Raw genomic sequence first — 20,358 nt, 5'->3', positions numbered from 1 at the left:
AATGGGCAGAAGAAATGTCAAGTACAGCAGATATGAGACTGATAAAACTCATTGCTTGAATAAGACTGCAAAAAATTAGAAAAAAATTGGCTAAAAACAAATATTCATTAGATAACTTGGTATGAAAAATTAGATAAGAAAATAGATTTTAAAAATCAAATATTGGAAAAGGGCTTAACATTCTAATATCAAACATCTACATTACCTTTTGTGAACTAAAAGTAATTTTGCTACAATAATTTATTAAAGATATACACATTTTTAGTATTTTCTGATTTTTCCTAGTCATCTCGTTCTTGACTTCTCTGAAATCTGTTGATTTACTGTTGGCGTTTTAACTTCCATCCTGTTAGTAATTTCTTTCCATCCTGTTGGTAATTCCTTTCTTTTCTAGTTTCAAACTAGAGTTTCAAATGCACCTGAAGGAAAAGGCATGTAGTGTACATTTAAGTCTTTACTAGTCCTATCTTTGCTAGAATTAGGCCTAATTTTTCTACTTAAGTAGTTTTAAGCAACATTTGTTAAAACTAAAAATATTCTACATTTCACGTTGGATCAAATTAGAAGTTTTAATAAAGATAAAATTAGATTTTTACAAAAAAGCATAATTCCGCCCTTACCTTTCAAAAGGAATATATTCTAAATGTCCTTCTACCCATTGAAAAACAGTTTTAATTTCTTTTGCATGAAGCGGAAGACCCGGACAATCTGAAAAAAAATTTGATATATCATCAATCTTACAAGTTGTACAAATTAATAATCCTGCAAGTTATACAAATTAATCTTACAACACAAATTCACAATCATACAAATTCACAATCGTACAAGTTCCTACAAATTCACAATCGTACAAGTTCCTACAAATTCACAATCGTACAAGTTCCTACAAATTCACAATCGTACAAGTTCCTACAAATTCACAATCGTACAAGTTCCTACAAATTCACAATCGTACAAGTTCATACAAATTCACAATCGTACAAGTTCCTACAAATTCACAATCGTACAAGTTCATACAAATTCACAATCTACGCAATCGTTGAATGATAGATCTTTCCTTGAGTGACAGGCAAATATCTTTAACGCTCAAAATTAATTAGGAATCTAAAATACTAAAACTGATTAGATCTATTTTATAAAACTTCGAATGCAGCAGTTTCTAGTCCACTGCAGCACAAAGGTATCAGACATTCTTATCTGGGTTTTTGCCAGTTTTCATCACCACACCGGCAAGTACGGATAGGCGATGGGAGATTTTCGTCAGATCGTTCACAGCCAACTGACTTCGCAAGGGTGACCCTGATTAGTACAGATTTACTTAACATGGCTATGTAGAGAGTTTTCTTCACTACTATTCTTCAGAGTTATTACGCAGACAGAGCCTAAGAGTGAGATGATTATAGACCTGACAAAGCTAGAGTAGGCCATAAATTACTTTTATTTTCACGTGTGTAGTTCTCCGGTCTCTGGACAGTAAAATTTCCCCCTTTTGTATTGAAGGGTGACTGTTAGTAAACTGTGGCAGTAAAGCTATTAGCAGGGTGTTTGTGCCACGAGTGCAAGTGCTCATTATCCTCCCCTGTTGATCTTTGGGTAACTGCCGTAGGGAGACTTTCCCGGACTAAGTTCCCACTCAAACATTTAAAAATTCTCAACAGGCTATACACAAACCCTTTTCACCATTTAAGGTATCCCTACTTTAAGCAGATAGATTGATAAATTACCAGAAAATAAATTGCTAAAATCTATCAAGACAAAACCTACTATAGTAAAGGTTTCACCAAGTCACTTTGATGTTCTACCTTCAATTTGAATATTCTATGCTTTTCTTTAAATCCATTTGAAATTTTGTCAAATTGTCTATACTTATGACCAAAATATCCGCCAATCAACACTTAATCCTAGAATTACGTAGTGGTAACTAACGCCAAACTGTTTAGATATAAAAGTATTCAAGTCTACAATATTTTCTTTCACTCGAGCCAGGTATCTATTATATAATATTGATTACGCTTCGTTTCTAATGTATTAAGCTTTCCCTATTGCTGTACCTCCTCTGATAAAGTTTCGGCCAAATAATTTAAGGAATATATTACTTAAGAAATTAAAGTTTTCACTAAATTTAAACATTTTAATTTTCATGTTTTAAAGTTTAGTTTGAACTTTTTATCAAAATAGTTATTTGCATAATAGCCATAAAGCTAAACAGTTTTATGCACCTACCAGTACTGAAGATTTTGAATTTATTGGTAAATTTCCTAGTATATACTTTTAATCTATTTACTCCACTTCAGCTGTATAAAATCTTCCTTTAAGAGATTTCTCTGGTTCGTATGCATCCAGTTCTTCTTTCAGGCTTCGACACTTCCAGTCGCTATGATGATTGAAAATCTGGAAGAGAAAATTCCATGAGAAAACTCCTTTAGAAAATATTTCGGCAAATTTTTTCTGCCACCTTAATAGACTATTTGAAGACATTACCAGTGAGATGATGCTAATCAATTTTTACCAAGAAATGTTTTTAAAGAGAACAGCATTACTAAAATACTAAATTTGAAAGAATCTCTTGATTTGCTTATCCACATAGACAAACACCTGATAAGGACACACAGCTCTCGTGTATGAAGCTGCCGAAATAAAGACAAAATTGGAGCAATTCAATGTTCAAAGGTTATACCTATAAACTTAACGCAAACACTAATGATACTGTATTAATAACAATTCAATGTCAATTACTTTCTAGAATCTAGAGTCAACTTTTGCATCAAATTTCAAAAAGTTCATTCACTACCATAACATTTTCATACAAATTCTATAACAACTATTCATCTTTGTTAGGATAAAATATTGAACTTTATCTACTAATTCCAGTAACTAGTATTTATTAATAAGTTTCAAAGGAATCAAAGTCAGAAACAAAACTCGCCAGACATGCGAATACCTCGGAAGGATGAATTCTGAGAAATTTAAGTAAACGTCACGTATTAAGAACAAAATCGACCTTAAAATCAAAGGATAGATTTTGCAAAGAACCAAAACATTTAAAAAATTCTATGTGGACCTAAAACACTCCGTGTTATTGTAGAAGAATATTCTTAGTCGTTATGACCTCAAATCGAAGAAACTTAGGTTATCAACACTTATCTTTTAAGGGAGTGCTCAAGAAATTTAAGCGAACTATAAAATTGAAGTTCATTTTAGAAAAAAATTAAAGCTCGTAAGGGTTATTATATGATACTACAATTTCTAGCCAAATCCACAAACCATATGTTTGTCATATTCGCTATCTTTTTTATGCATTTCTGACCATGATTACTGGGGCAAACCCCTTATGAGTTTTTGAACCCACTTAAAAATAGAAATTTGAGGGTTACTCCAAGTATGAACCGGAGTTTTCAGATGGGGAAATGCCTAAAACTCTTGATTTGCAGCAATAATAATGGTCAAAAATGGAAAATAAAGAAGTCAAAATATATGGTTCACGTAAGTTAGTTGAAATAAAAGTATCAACAATATATGATTTTCTTGTTTTTGCTCAGCCATGGCTTGCTAAGCGACCAATGTTAACATTACATCATTGCTCCTCTTATCTGGTGAGGGGCTGCGCACGCAATTCCTGTGGGTCATTTCGGGGACAATTTTAATTTTCACATGAGCAACAATAGCTACATACTGAAAAGAATATCATTACCGAAATAGCTTAAATTACACTAGATATCGAAACAGTAGCATAGTACTAGCATGATGGTTGCCATGCTGAAAAAATGGCTGTTGTAGAACATCCGGGAACTTGCGCCTAGATATTGTCAATATCTATAATGGGTTAAAGCCAGGTAATGATTAAGTCTACAGCATACAGAACTGCTTGCAAAAGCGGATACAAAAAAGGCATGCGTAGTAACCCTTTATCAGTCTCCCAAAGTAAACTGAGAAAGACTTCATATTTTAAATGACCAAGATATTTAAGTTATTATGCTCCAGTCCCCATTGAACATAAATGTCAAAACTAAACATCACTCGTCCATTTCTTAGTGAATTCTAGTTACGCTAGTAATTAAGTATGTATTAATCCTCGAAACATGTAATTTATATGCCCTTCAACATACAAAAATGAAAGTTACTTAAGAATTAAATACTTTCAAATAAAGATAAACAAAAGAACTAAGTGCTTACAAAAACCTTCACAAGTGTAACCAAATTCACCAAATATTCACAAGCGTGTAACCACAGCCACCAGACTTTCACAAGCGTGTAACCACAGCCACCAGACTTTAACAAGCGTGTAACCACAGCCACCAGACTTTAACAAGCGTGTAACCACAGCCACCAGACTTTAACAAGCGTGTAACCACAGCCACCAGACTTTAACAAGCGTGTAACCACAGCCACCAGACTTTCACAAGCGTGTAACCACAGCCACCAGATTTTCACAAGCGTGTAACCACAGCCACCAGACTTTCACAAGCGTGTAACCACAGCCACCAGACTTTCACAAGCGTGTAACCACAGCCACCAGACTTTAACAAGCGTGTAACCAAAGCCTCCAGACTTTAACAAGCGTGTAACCAAAGCCTCCAGACTTTAACATGTGTGTAACCAAAGCCTCCAGACTTTCAAAAAATTAGAAAACTGCTAAAAAGACAAGATCAGAAGATAACTTAGTATGAAAAGTAGATTGAAAAAATCAAATATTGGAAAAGGGCCAAATATATTCAAATATTAAACACCTATATTAACTTTTGTGAACTAAAAGTAATTTTGCTACAAGAGTTTACGAAAGATGAAAATTTTTGGTATTTTCTGATTTTTCCTAGTCATCTCTTTCTTGACTTCTCTTAAATATGTTTATTTACTGTTGGCGTTTTAATTTCCATCCGGTTGGTAATTCCTTTCTTATCTAGTTTCAAACTAGTTTCAAATGCACCTAAAAGAAAAGGCATGTAATGTACATTTAAGTCTATACTAGTCCTATCTTTGCCAGAATTAGGACTAATTTTTCTACTTTAGAAGTTTTAAGCAATATTTGTTAAAACTCAAAACATTTTACATTCCACTTTGGATCAAATTAGAAGTTTTAATAAATATAAGATCATAGATTTAAAAAAAAAAAAAAAAAGTAAATCCACCCTTACCTTTCGGAATGAATTTATTCTAATTGTCCTTCTACCCACTGAAAAACAGTTTCAGGTTAATTTGCATGAAGCTGAAGACCCGGCCAATCTGAAAAAAAAAAAAAATGGATATACATGGATACATCTTACAAGTTATAAAATTAACAATCATACAAGTTATACGAACCAACAATCTTACAAGCTATACAAATTCACAATCTTAAAAGTTGAAAATTTTTTTTAAAAAATCACAATCTTTCAAGTTTATACAAATTCACAATCTTACAAGTTTATACAAATTCACAATCTTACAAGTTGATACAAATTCACAATCTACACATTCGTTGAATACGATCTTTGTGACAGGCAAATATCTAACGACTCAAAATTAATTAGAAATTTGAAATACTAAAACTGATTAAATCTATTATAAAACTTCGAATGCAGCAGTTTCTAGTCCACTGCAGCGCAAAGGTAGCAGACATGTCATTCATATTGGGGTTTGGCCAGTTTTCATCACCACACCGGCAAGTGCGGATAGGTGATGGGAGATTTTCGTCACAACCAACTAACTTAGTATGGGTGACTGATTAGTACAGCTTTACTGTACATGGCGATACGCAAACCCTATCAGCATTTAATGCATCTCCAATAAGCAGAGATTGATAAATTACCAAAAAACTAATTTGCTAAAATCTACCAAGACAAAATTTACCATAGTAAAGGTTACACAGTCACTTTTGTTCTACCTTAAATTTAAACAATTTAATCAAATTGCAGATGCATTTGCATTTATGAACATAATATAAGACCCTCAAAATTTGATAATACTAGAATTGCGCAGTGGTAACTAACGGCAAAAACTAAAAGCAATTGCAAGTCTACAAAACGTTCTCTTATTTAAGCCAGGTACCTAATGAACAATATTGATTGCTTACGCTTCCGTCTCTTATGTATTAGCTTTCGACATTGCTGTACCTCCTCTGATAAAGTTGCAGACAAGTAATTTATATTATAAATTTCCCACCAGATATGACCTCCCACTTCCAATCAGGCCAAATTCCATTTCCCAATTTAAACGGAAATTTTAGTTTTCATATTTTAAAGGTTATTTTTAACTAACATTTAAATTTTTTTATTTGCATAATAGCCTAAAAGGTAAGCAAACAAGTAAAGTTTTATGCACCTACCAGTGCTGAAGGTTTTGAATTTATGGGTCAATTTCCAAGTACATTTTTTTTTAAGTTTTCCTTTAAAAAAATTCTCTGGTTCGTTTGCATCAAGTTCATCTTTCAGACCCACCACTTCAGTCGCTCTGATGATTAAAAATCTGGAAGAGAATAACTCATTTAGAAAATAGGTAGGCAAAGTTATTTTGCCACCTTAAAAGACTCATTTGAAGTCCTCAACAGCTAGAACATGCTAATCATCGTGTTTACCAAAAAATGTATTTAAAGAAATGACAGCATCAATAGAATCCTAAATTTCTATCAACTTGTGATTAATATATCTAAGTGATTTAAAAAATTTCCTAATTTGCTTACCCACTTGCTGAATGACAAACACCTGGTAAAGACACTAAACTACTTGTGTATAAATCTGCCTAAAACATTTTCAGACAAAATCAAAGCATATAAATATCCAATGGTTATAATTATAAACTTAATGCAGTGTGTTTTAATTCCAATTCCATGTCAATTACTTTCTAGAGAGTTAAAACTCAAAATTTCTAAAACTTCATTCACTACAATAACATCCTCACTAATTCTATGGCAACTTCTATACATCTGTTAGTATAGAAAAATGACAAATTCGGAGATAATTTGTATTTTTCCTAACCATACAAACCTTAGCTATTTACATTGGGTTTACCTTTTAGCGTAGCTGAAATGGCGAGCCATTAGAATTTAACTAGGGTGTATTACCCCCGCGCTAGTTAGCAAGGGGGTAGGGGAGTGGTAGCTAACTACCCCTCCCCCTCTCACACTGGTGAACTGCTTCACTTCACTTAGAGGTAGGACTTGTCTTGGGGGACAGGGGTGGCGGGCAAATATATGTAAATAGCAAAGGTTTATATGGTTAGGAAAAATACAAATTATCTCCGAATTTGTCATTTGTTCCGTAACCGAAATACAAACCACGCTATTTACATTGGGTGACTTACCCCTTAGGAAGGGTGGAAAGTCTCCAGCCATACTGGCTTTGGCTTTACCCGGGAACTCAGAATCCGAGTGAGTCGCACTCGAGAAAAGGAGTCCCTGCACCTCAAGTTCCTTGCTCTGCAAGGAACCGTGTGGCCTACATAAGCTTGTGTGTGAAGGAAGTAGTGTGACCCATCCTAGGCAGTTGACCTGGAGTTCCAGAAGGAACTGGGTTAGGACGTTCCCAATACCACCTCGTCAGGGTATGGGGGACGTGACAGTATTGACTCAATACTCGGAACACAAGGAAGCATGGTTTACCTGCAGAGGTTTGAGGTCAGCTATACAGAGACCAAGATGCTGCTTCCCAGTAGAGGGGATGATTAAGAAAGTAAGGGACAGACATACTTCTTTCGTTCATGCAGACTAAAACCGGATAACAATGCCCCCAACCTTCTGCTACCTGTCCAAAATGGAGCCTGGGGTTAGACCAGCTGTTGTGCAGCCACCACAGAGCGATAGAAACGTATCTATACTCCTGTGGGTCACGTCCTGCAGGAAGCGGGCTGCGAAGGTCATTAGACACTTCCAGACTCCAGCTTGTATCACCTGCGTCACAGAGTAGTATTACTCGAAGGCGAGGGACGTTGCGATGTATCCGACATCGTGCTGTAGGGCAACGTGACGGGGGAGGGTCTGGATTCAGGTCGAGATGAATGTCCTTGACTCCGAGCTGAAGAGGTATACTGGTGACTCTCCCCAGTGTCCTTCTTGTGCTCTCAACCCGGCTGCACGTGAGGACAAACTGCAGCTGTTCCCAAAGATTACCCCTCGATTCCTTTACTGGCAAGAGGAAGGTTTTGGGTCATCTGATACAGAATGGCGACTCGAAATCCTGAAGGAATTGGAACGAAGGGCCGGGACCAAGATTCTGAGTCTAGCCAACAACTCAGGAGCGAACCTGAATGTTGCCTTCCCCCATTCCTTAGAAAGGGCGGAGTCGTACGAGACCAAGAAGATCGCTTACACACTGGCCGAGGCCAGAGTGAACAGGAGCCCCAAGACGGAATACGATCAGAGGCCTGACGTAATGGGTCTTGAGAAGATCTCTTAAGGGACTAAAAAGCCCGAACCATGCTCCATGTTGGAGGTCTCACTCCGACTGGGGGCAGGGACGTTCGCAGCTTCGCATGAGCGAGGAAAGGTCCAGCGGGAAGGAATAAGTTTATTCCTTTCAGTCTGAAGGCCAGGGAAAGGCTGAGCGACAGGCTTCACTGCCGAGAGCGGAAAGGAGTTTCCTCCTGCCGAAAAGCAATAAGTTCGTTATTGCTGGAGAAGAGGCCTCAAGGGAAGAGGTATCTCTCCCACGACACCAACCACAGAAGACTCTCCACTTCGCCTGGTAGACCCCTGCGGATGACTATCGCAGATGACGCGACCTCCGCCCCGCGACTGTAGTGGTCTCTTCTTGAGGAGGCAGCGTACTGTCTCCAGGCGTGAAGCCGAAGCGATGCCATGGCTCGTGAAAGATTTTGCAGTGTGGGTGTTTGAGTAGCCTGTGCCGTTGGAGAAGCTCTCCCGGGAGTTCCGTCAGGGGAAGCAGAGGGTCCGGAAACCGTTCTGCGTATAGTCCTAGTGGAGCTCTCAGGGCCATTGAAAGGTTGACAGACAACCTGGTCTTGTTGAGACCCATTCTCAACAGACAACAAAGGAGGGAAGACGCAGGCGTTGATGTTGTCCCACCATCACCGGAATGCATCTTGCCAAAGAGCCTTGGGGTCTGAGACTGGGGGGAAGAACAGCGGAAGCTTGAAGTTCCAAGCTGTCGCGATCAGGTCCCCCAGGCCAGGACTTGCTGGTTACTAAAGGCCAAAGACCCCCAGGTACACTATCTACGAGGCTCTGCTCAGATAGTCGGAGAGAACATTCCTCTGCCCGGAATGAGTGAGCCGATAGTGGTATTGAGAGGATCTCAAATCATCTCAGTATCTCTACTGCAAGATGCGAAGGTATGAAAATGCGTCCCTTGCTGGTTGGAATACGCCAGTACCATGAAGTCGTCGCGACTCGGCAGGAGCTGTAGGATCTGTAGAGGGGCCTAAGCCTGCCTGAATGATGGAGAGGTATCCTTCAGGTCCTGACCATAGGCCTGAACCGGAACATGTCCCCCCCCCCTTTTCTTTGACGAGTCCGAGAACAGCATAAAAAATGTGGGGAAAGGACGAGAATATCCACTCCCATCAAGAGGTTCCATAGGTCAACACCCATTGCAGGTCTAATAGTTCCGCTGGTCCCATAGGGGCCAGAAAGTCCGGTTAATCATTGCTTTGAAACCGCCGGAACTTGGGCCGCCCCACAGGGAACTTATCCTGAGGCGACCGTTCGGGACTTTAGACGGGTCAATGAGGAAAAGAGAACTAGGAAACGTTCCAAGGTAGGGCTGAAAGCTCTGCTTGACTGAGAACAGGTACTGCGACTCTCCTCAGCCTTGCCACAGTCAACTGAAGGGAAGGCTCGGAGGAGGAGGCAACAGCATCTGGCGTCCCCAGGCGGTCACCCATCCAAGTACCGACTAGACCTGCCGTTGCTTAACCTCGCTGGACGGACGAGAAGCTGGGTTTCCAACGTGATAAGGCCGTTGACTCAATATCATGGCTAGATACTCCATATGTTGAGGCAGAAGTAGAGAAGGCTCCTAGCAAATTACCATGATCCCTCACTCATGGTAAGGATCCAGAAGCTTGTCCCGGCGTTGAAGAAGGTCGAACCCGAGCCTACCGGAGTTGACCAGACCTCCAAAAGGCGAAGGAGGCGGAAGCCTGCTCCTGAGCAGGCCATGAGGAAAGCAGGGAGAGTTCTCTGAGTAAAAACCTGCGATGCCACGGCGGGATCGCCACACCGCATCTTAAGTCTAGGCTGAATTCCAAGAGCTTCCTGGAAGATGGATGGAATGGAGACAAAGTACCCGTCCTTCCGATCCAGGGCCTAAGGAGTCCTGCCGCCTCGTTACCAGTCTGATCGATTCTGCTGGTCTACGCTGGCCGAAGTTTGTTCGACAAACTTGATCAGAGCTGAGAGGTCGACTACGAAATTCCCGTCTCAGATGCTTTCCTACGAGAAAGGATCGACTGAAGAAGCCGGGGGGTGAAGCCGTCTACGATCCTATGGAGGACCTATGCCCAAGGCATGGATCATTCTGCCCAAATGGGCAAAACTCTTGCCGACCCCATGGCATAGAGGTTCAGTGACACTGAATTCGCTGACAGACGGCAGGCGCGATATCCTTGGCTGATCATGGAGATCGTGCAGGAATCGGCATCGGGAAGCTGTTATCTGGATGAGTAACCTTAGGCATCCTCCCAGTGTGAGACCTGCAAGGGGGGGTTGCCAATCCTAGAGTTCGTGAACTCTGCCGTTCCCTCTAGGATTATGCCCCCCCCCAAGAGAGCCTCCCGTGCTACCTGTTCCTGACAGAAGGGGACTGCTATTGGACACCTTGTCTTAGCTGCCATAGCTGGTCCAATAACTTAGGCCGACGAGGCTGAAAGAAAGAGGCGCTGGAGGCCTGCAGGGTTTGGAGGAGTGAAAACTGAAGTCTACTTCCTCCGCACAACCGCTGTCCATGTCTCTGTCCTTGGGCACAAACAAGCTCTTCCCAAGGATGGAAGAGTGTCAGTTTGTCGACATCCACGGATGAGACACCCGAGAGGAAGCCCTCGGTCATTGCGTCTAGATGGTCCAACATCGAGCTTGCCCGCAAGTTCGAAACTTGGCGACGAAACGCCAAGGTGCTTGAGCCCGAGAGGAGGAAAGTACCCATGATCTTCCTAGCGCCTCTTAGCACCCTTATAGGGAGATGGGAGGCCCTTCGACGTAGTGGACGGTGAGCCTTACGGCGAAGGCGGCCAACAGCAACAACAGCAGAAGAGTCCTCTTTAGAGGTCTCTATGAGTGTACTCTCTTGCGAACGAAAGAGAAACACTTCGTAGAAGAGAAGGGTCAGCCAGTGACCTAAAAGGAGCAATCTTCCGAAGAGGGGCTCCTGCAGTTGCCCAGCCCCTTGAGCGTAACTGCAGGTGCGACCGCTCAGCACCAAGAGCATAGTCGCACGAAAAAAAGGCAAGAGAAGAACCCCCCAAAGGGAAAAAAATCAAGCCTGGACAGGAAAAACTTCCCTCGGAAGGAAAGTCAATCGTCACGGGAGTACTTCCAGGAGAAGGAGACACGCCCCTGACGCAACAAATACAATTAGATTCATAAACTAATTGAGACAAGACGTACGGCGTAGCAACTCCACCCACACGGGAAGGAAGCTACTCGGACGTAGCAAAAGTAACGTAGTAAAAGGGTGAACGACCTCAAAGAGGGAGAGAAAGACCGAAGTCAAACTCGATCGCGACCCATGAAATTACACCATGGTGGCCAAAGTGCCGAGGGCTCCACGGAGATATCGTACACTACACACACAAGCACAAACTCTGAAAAGGAAACTTACTGATTTTTATACTCAAATATATACATAAACACGAAAATTTTTTTACATATATATTGAGTAAAAGAAAAGTAAGTGATTAAGTAAAGACAAAAACAATGGCTGCCGAGCGAGGACAAAGACAGACACGTCTGTCTATAGCCCGAGCCAAAAATGAAGTGAAGCAGATCACCGTTGTGTGAGGGGGGGGGGGAAGGGTAGCTAGCTACCACTCCCCTACCCCCCTGCTAATTAGCGCGGGGGTAATACACCCTAGTTAAATTCTAATGGCTCGCCATTTCAGCTACGCTAAAAGGTAAACCCAATGTAAATAGCGTAGTTTGTATTTCGGTTACGGAACAAATGAACTTTAATTACCAGTAACTAGTATTTGATAGGCAAGCAAATACCCCAGAAAGCGCGTATAACTAAAGTCGCGAAACCTCCGCAAGCGCGTGCAGCCATAGTCGCGACACCTCCGCAAGCGCGTGCAGCCATAGTCGCGAGACCTGCGCTAGCGCGTGCAGCCATAGTCGCGAGACCTGCGCTAGCGCGTGCAGCCAAAGTCGCGAGACCTGCGCTAGCGCGTGCAGCCAAAGTCGCGAGACCTGCGCTAGCGCGTGCAGCCAAAGTCGCGAGACCTGCGCTAGCGCGTGCAGCCAAAGTCGCGAGACCTGCGCTAGCGCGTGCAGCCAAAGTCGCGAGACCTGCGCTAGCGCGTGCAGCCAAAGTCGCGAGACCTGCGCTAGCGCGTGCAGCCAAAGTCGCGAGACCTGCGCTAGCGCGTGCAGCCAAAGTCGCGAGACCTGCGCTAGCGCGTGCAGCCAAAGTCGCGAGACCTGCGCTAGCGCGTGCAGCCAAAGTCGCGAGACCTGCGCTAGCGCGTGCAGCCAAAGTCGCGAGACCTGCGCTAGCGCGTGCAGCCAAAGTCGCGAGACCTGCGCTAGCGCGTGCAGCCAAAGTCGCGAGACCTGCGCTAGCGCGTGCAGCCAAAGTCGCGAGACCTGCGCTAGCGCGTGCAGCCAAAGTCGCGAGACCTGCGCTAGCGCGTGCAGCCAAAGTCGCGAGACCTGCGCTAGCGCGTGCAGCCAAAGTCGCGAGACCTGCGCTAGCGCGTGCAGCCAAAGTCGCGAGACCTGCGCAAGCGCGTGCAGCCAAAGTCGCGAGACCTGCGCAAGCGCGTGCAGCCAAAGTCGCGAGACCTGCGCAAGCGCGTGCAGCCAAAGTCGCGAGACCTGCGCAAGCGCGTGCAGCCAAAGTCGCGAGACCTGCGCAAGCGCGTGCAGCCAAAGTCGCGAGACCTGCGCAAGCGCGTGCAGCCAAAGTCGCGAGACCTGCGCAAGCGCGTGTAACCAAAGTCACTGGAGCTTCACACATGTGTAACCAAAGTCACAGGAGCTTCACCAGTGTGTCACCAAAGAGCTTCACCAGTGTGTCACCAAAATCACTAGACCTTCACCAGTGTGTCACCAAAATCTCTAGACCTTCACCAGTGTGTCACCAAAATCTCTAGACCTTCACCAGTGTGTCACCAAAATCTCTAGAACTTCACCAGTGTGTCACCAAAATCTCTAGACCTTCACCAGTGTGTCACCAAAATCTCTAGACCTTCACCAGTGTGTCACCAAAATCTCTAGACCTTCACTAGTGTGTCACCAAAATCTCTAGACCTTCACTAGTGTGTCACTAAAATCTCTAGACCTTGACCAGTGTGTAGCCAAAGTCACTGGACCTAAATACCTGAGTAACCAAAGTCACTGGACCTTCATACGTGAGTAACCAAAGTCACTGGACCTTCATACGTGAGTAACCAAAGTCACTGGACCTTCACACGTGAGTAACCAAAGTCACTGGACCTTCATACGTGAGTAACCAAAGTCACTGGACCTTCACACGTGAGTAACCAAAGTCACCAACCCTTCAAAAGTGTGTAACCAAAGTCACTAATCCTTCACATGTGTGTAATAAAAGTCACTAAACTTTCACAAGTGTGTGACCAAAGTCACCAATCCTTCACAAGTGTGTGACCAAAGTCACCAATCCTTCACAAGTGTGTGACCAAAGTCACTAAAACTTCAAAAGTGCGTAACCAAAGTCACTAAACCTTCACAAGTGCGTAACCAAAGTTACTAAACCTTCACAAGTGCGTAACCAAAGTCACTAAACCTTCACAAGTGCGTAACCAAAGTCACTAAACCTTCAAAATGGCGTTACCAAAGTCACTAAACCTTCAAAATGGCGTAACTAAAGTCACTAAACCTTCACAAGTGCGTAACCAAAGTCACTAAACCTTCACAAGTGCGTTACCAAAGTCACTAAACCTTCACAAGTGCGTAACCAAAGTCACTAAACCTTCACAAGTGCGTAACCAAAGTCACTAAACCTTCAAAAGTGCGTAACCAAAGCCACTAAACCTTCAAAAGTGCGTAACCAAAGCCACTAAACCTTCAAAATGGCGTTACCAAAGTCACTAAACCTTCAAAATGGCGTAACCAAAGTCACTAAACCTTCACAAGTGCGTAACCAAAGTCACTAAACCTTCACAAGTGCGTTACAAAAGTCACTAAACCTTCACAAGTGCGTTACCAAAGTCACTAAACCTTCACAAGTGCGTTACCAAAGTCACTAAACCTTCACAAGTGCGTAACCAAAGTCACTAAACCTTCACAAGTGCGTAACCAAAGTCACTAAACCTTCAAAAGTGCGTAACCAAAGCCACTAAACCTTCAAAAGTGCGTAACCAAAGCCACTAAACCTTCAAAAGTGCGTAACCAAAGTCACTAAACCTTCAAAAGTGCGTAACCAAAGTCACTAAACCTTCACATGTGTAACCAAAGCCACTAAACCTTCACAAGTGTAACCAAAGTCACTAAACCTTCACAAGTGCGTAACCAAAGTCACTAAACCTTCACAAGTGCGTAACCAAAGTCACTAAACCTTCAAAAGTGTGTAACCTAAGTCACTAAACCTTCAAAATGGCGTAACCAAAGTCACTAAACCTTCACAAGTGCGTAACCAAAGTCACTAAACCTTCACAAGTGCGTAACCAAAGTCACTAAACCTTCACAAGTGCGTAACTAAAGTCACTAAACCTTCACAAGTGCGTAACCAAAGTCACTAAACCTTCACAAGTGCGTAACCAAAGTCACTAAACCTTCACAAGTGCGTAACCAGAGTCACCAAACCTTCAAAAGTGCGTAACCAAAGTCACTAAACCTTCACAAGTGCGTAACCAAAGTCACTAAACCTTCACAAGTGCGTAACCAAAGTCACTAAACCTTCACAAGTGCGTAACCAAAGTCACTAAACCTTCAAAAGTGTGTAATCAGAGTCACCAAATTTTCAAAAGTGTGTAACCAAAGTCACCAAACTTTCAAAAGTGTGTAACCAAAGTCACCAAACTTTCAAGTGTGTAACCAGAGTCACAATCTTAAAAAGTATGTCACCAAAATAAACAAACCTTCACATGTGCGCAAACAATATCACTAACCTTTCAAAAGTGTGAAATCAAAGTCATCATACATTCACAAGTGTGTAACCAAAGTCACTGAACTTTCTAAAGTGTGAAATCAAAGTTACCAAACCTTCACAAGTGTGTAACCAAAGTCACTAAACTTTCAAAAGTGTGAAATCAAAGTCACTATACATTCATAAGTGTTTAACCAAAGTCAATCTTTCAAAAGTGCGAAATCAATGTCACTATACCTTCACATGTAACCAAAGTCAAACCTTCACAAGTAACCAACCAATGTCACTAAATCTTCAAAGGTGTGTAACCTAAGTAACCAAACCTTCACATGTGCGCAACCAATATCACTAAAACTTCACAAGTGTAACCAAAGTCACTAAACTTTCATAAGTGTGAAATCAAAGTCACCATACATGCACAAGTCTAACCAAAGTCACTAAACTTTCAAAAGTGTGAAATCAAAGTCATCAACCTTCACTTGTGCGCAACCAATGCCACTAAACCTTCACAAGTTTGTAACCAAAGTCACTATGCATTTACAAGAGTGTAACCAAAATCACAACTTTCAAAAGTGTGAAATAAAAGTCACTATACATTCCAAAGTGTGTAACCAAAGTCACTGAACTTTCATATGTGTGTAAGCAAAGTCACAAAACCTTCATAAGTGTGTAACCAAAGTCACCAAACTTTCAAAAGTGTGAAATCTAAGTCACCAAACCTTCACATGAGCACAACCAATGGCACTAAACCTTCACAAGTTTGTAACCAAAGTCACTGAACTTTCAAAAGTGTGAAATCAAAGTCATTATACATTAACAAGTGGGTAACCAAAGTCACTAAACTTTAAAAGGTGTGAAATCAAAGTCACCATACATTCACAAGTGTGTAACCAAAGTCACTGAACTTTCAAAAGTGTGACATCAAAGTCATTATAAATTACATTCACAGAGTGTGTAACCAAAGTCTCTAAACTTTCAAAAGTGTGAAATCAAAGTCAACACATTCACAAGTGTGTAAGCTAAGTCAGGAAACATAGCGCGGGAGATTAGTTAAGGTAATAGTATAGAACACCACGCTCTCCCTTTACTCCAATATAATGTAATCCTGCAGTTCTCACCTTCTTGCACAGTAATTGGGTGGTTATTTAAATTCTGGGAAAGCAACAATTAGCAAGATATGTGGAAGAGGGGGGAAGGGGTTATAAAAAGAAAATTGCTGGGTTTCCTCACTAAACGACTTGGAACTGACATGTCAACATCGTCGACCAAACAGAAGTTCATGATGCCAGTTTACATTTGATATACTGTATATTCAAAATATACTCAATTGAAAATGGATTAATTACTCAAAAGTGTCCTTAAAATATGAAATTTACAAATAGTGACACTTTTGAGTAATAACCCAATTTTTGATTAAGTATATTTTAAATATACAGTATATCAAATGTACGCTGGCATCACGAACTTTCTGTTTATGTACGCCGGCATCACTATTTCTGTTTGGTTGACCATGTTGACGTCAGTTCTATGTTTAGTGAGGAAACAGCTATTTTCTTTTTATAACCCCTTCTCCCCTCCTCATCATATCTTTCTAATTATTGCTTTCCCAGAATTTAAATAACCACCTAATTACTGTGCAAGAAGGTGAGAACTGCAGGATTACATTATATTGGAGTAAATGGAGAGCGTGGTGTTCTATACTATTACCTTAGTTTATTTCCTCACACAATATACTATTTTAATTCAGGTAAATAAATGATGCTTTAATATTCTAGTCAAATACATGAACCATATATTTTTCCTACTCGCTAACCTGTGTTTTATGCATTTCTGACCATGATAATTGGGGCAAACCACCCGTTCATTAGTTTTTGGACCCCCTTATGTAAAGACTTATGAGGGACCCCAGTGGGAAACCGGGTTTTTTGGGTGGGGGATATATCAGACGTGTGATTTGCAGCAATAATAATGGTCAGAAATTCAAAATAAGCCCAAGCTAACCAGTTGGAAAAATATATGGGTCATATAGATGGTTGAAAATTGGCTAAAATCGTGATTTAACTTTTGAGATATGTAAAAGGGTACAGAACTTATCAAACCCACCTAACCTAGCCTAGTAGTTCCCAGGCCACAAACCCTAACCGGGGGCAAGCCCCCCAAACCCCCTTCCCAGGTCACAAACCCTAGCCTAACTGCCTTCCCAGGTCACAACCACTAGCCGGACACCCCCTTCCCAGGTCACAAACTAAAAGTAAATCACAAATAAATCCTTCCATTATGAAAAAGTAATTCACAACTAATTCCTTGCCTTATGATTGACACAGTCACCTTTTTTGATTGAAAAAAAAATACATTTATATATTTATATATATATATATATATATATATATATATATATATATATATATATATATATATATATATATATATATATATATATATATATATATATATAGACAGTGTCCGATTTGTGTGCTGGCCTTCCCTGAAAATTAAGTCAGAATCGGATCTTGACGCCTTATTTCGCCGTTATTCTTTAAATTTCACATGAGTAACAATAGCTTCACGCTGAACGGAGAGCTCTTCCATCATAATTACTGGCATAAACGTAATTGCACTAATTTCGAAATAGATTGATGTACTTCCCTTAAGTTCACTCTTCCAGACATCTTTACGAGATGGTGGTTAACTTAAAACTGAAGGGGAAGGTGTGAAAAAAAAAAAAAATGGCTGTTGAACAACATCCGGGAACTTATGAAAAACTACTTGTAAGCTGTTAATTGGTTTAAAAATCCACCTGACAAATACGTCATTGTAAATGCACAAAGAGCTCCGCAATTCATGGGGAAAAAAGGCAGGCGCAATACCCTTCAGTCTCATATGTAAACGATGGACTTAAGGAGTGAAAAACATTTAACATTTTAATCGACCGATACGTAAATTAAGCCCCAGCCCCCATTAAACACAAGAGAAAAACAAACTAGCCAGCACTCGTCCATTTCTTACAGCGAATTTCATTTTCGTTAGCAATTCAGCTATCATATTAACCAAATTAAGATTAAAAATCACTGGAAATTTTTTTGCATAAAAAAATCAATTATATTGACTTTTTATCAAATAGAAATATGCTATACATTCACAATAGTCCAAAATAAACTAAACAAAAAAAAAAAAAAATCACACTATATGACAGGTAAAGAAATTTTCTAAAAGAACCAATAAATTTCACTTTAAAAATTCCTCTCTATGACAACTAACACTTTGGAGAGTTGCATAAAAATAGTTATCCCAGTTTTATTCCACAATGTATGTTGCCAAATTTAAGTCCACGTGGTATACTAAACGCTTGAAAATATAACCATTTTATAATTAAAATTATTTTAGGTTTATTACTTTACACGTGTTCAAGTACGCTTAACCAGAAATCTGAAGGCAAAACTCAATTCAGCAGTCAAAGAATACCTGAAAATGCACAAGAATTTTTTTTTTTTTTTTTTTTTTTTTTTTTTTTTTATTAGTACAATAGGAAAGGACACGAAACCCTCCTACAAGTATGGAGGACTCAAACAAAAGTTATGAGGAATAGTATGAAAAATTAAGCTATTTGGATAGTTTGACACGACGAGTTCAAAGATTCAATTCGTAACACCAGTAACTTTAATTTCGAGATATGTAATACTTGGAATATGAGATCGAAACAATTAAAGTTAAAGTCGGTAACAAATCCTTAAAAAAAAAAAAAAAAGAATGCTTACTTATAATATCCATGATTGCCGTTCACTTCCTCAGCCCTATATCGTAAATGGCGCTGTAAAGTCTGTAGGTTCAGAATGTAGACCCTTTTAAAATCAAGGAAGCAGAAATCCGTGTTTTGTCGTCCTTGGGAAACAGGTGGCTCCATCTGTATTTGGTCTTCATAACCATTATTGCCTATGCAAATCCTAACTTTTTTTTTTTTTATAGAAGTGTCCATTGGAAGCCATTTTATTTTTTACTGAGAAACACAGTTTTATTAAAATTATTACAAAATTTCGCCTGCAATTAAATTATGAAAAAAGTTTCTGCTCCTTACTTACGACAAAAGATTATAGAATTTTAAATATTTTCAACATTCTTTTGTGAATAACAGGATAACGCTAAGTGCATAGATAAAAAATAGGATGGAGATTAAAAACAGGGCACAACTGAAGTGTCTCACTGGGCAAATTCTACTTTTTATCTGGTACATTTTGCCTTCAAAACGTATTGGGGCACAAGTATCGTTTCAATTATTTCAATACTCATTTAACGTCCAAGAAAAGTGTTTTACAATCAATATGGTAGCATGATTTCAAGCATTTTGGGATTCAAGATGTGGTAGAGCGTTTAGAATTAACCGAGTTTGGAAATATACTTTTATTCGTTAATTACCTTACATGGATACAACCGCGTTTACCTGAAACTCACCCGCAAAATAAGCAGTTTTTCTGCACATCGTTATTACATAGTGTTTATACTTTTACACTGGCATATTCTGATGAAGAATAGTTTGTGAATCTCAGACGTGAGAGACAGCTTGCCACTCTAAAACTGAAGCAATCACAGTCTAGATTTGGGGATTTTACTGCTATCCTTATTCGTATTTTCTAAACAGACTCTCACATTTCACTCTTACACTAAATTCCTACTACGTCTCTAACAAACAGACAAAATACTACACGTAAAACTAAGCAACATTCTTAACGTCATAGAAAATAGGTATAAATCAATATTTTTTTTTATGGAATATCTATCTCTTCCTCTGCCTCCCTCTCTCTCATCCACGGTGATTATGGGTTTTCTTATATCTCTGTAGACCAATGCATTTAACTTTTAGAAATTGAACAGCATATGAATGACTCATAGATATTGTTATTTTACAGTAGTCTTTGCTTTAAAATCTCAGTTACGTTTTCTTTGAAATGCAGGGGAATCGTTTTTTATTGAGCATAACCATTCACCTGAAAATTCAAGTTTCAACAACTGAACAATCATTATAACTTCAGAATCTAACTACACTCGTTTTTAATCTAGATAGGAACAAGAAATTTGGGTAGGATACAAGCTACACTTAGTAGGAACAAGACGTGGTAAAATAGTAGTTTCCGAAAGCTTTTCCCGTCATTTAAGGCTGTAAAAGAATGAAATA

The 20,358-nt window shown here is 40.2% G+C and overlaps 1 long non-coding RNA gene across 1 annotated transcript; it reads right to left on the bottom strand.

Annotated features, from left to right (window-relative positions):
- Nucleotides 1-225: 225 nt before the first annotated feature.
- LOC137622407 (uncharacterized) lies at nt 226-19,058 on the bottom strand. The gene is made up of 6 exons (XR_011040447.1): nt 18,947-19,058; nt 6,302-6,441; nt 5,133-5,220; nt 2,224-2,391; nt 621-708; nt 226-419 (listed from the first exon to the last, which is right to left on the bottom strand). It is a non-coding gene; the product is annotated as an uncharacterized lncRNA (long non-coding RNA).
- Nucleotides 19,059-20,358: the final 1,300 nt, after the last annotated feature.

The sequence above is a fragment of the Palaemon carinicauda genome, chromosome 2 (genome assembly GCF_036898095.1).
Source record: "Palaemon carinicauda isolate YSFRI2023 chromosome 2, ASM3689809v2, whole genome shotgun sequence".
Lineage (NCBI taxonomy): Eukaryota > Metazoa > Arthropoda > Malacostraca > Decapoda > Palaemonidae > Palaemon > Palaemon carinicauda.
The sequence above is the reverse complement of the archived record's forward strand: the minus strand, read 5'-3'. Positions and strand labels throughout refer to the sequence as shown.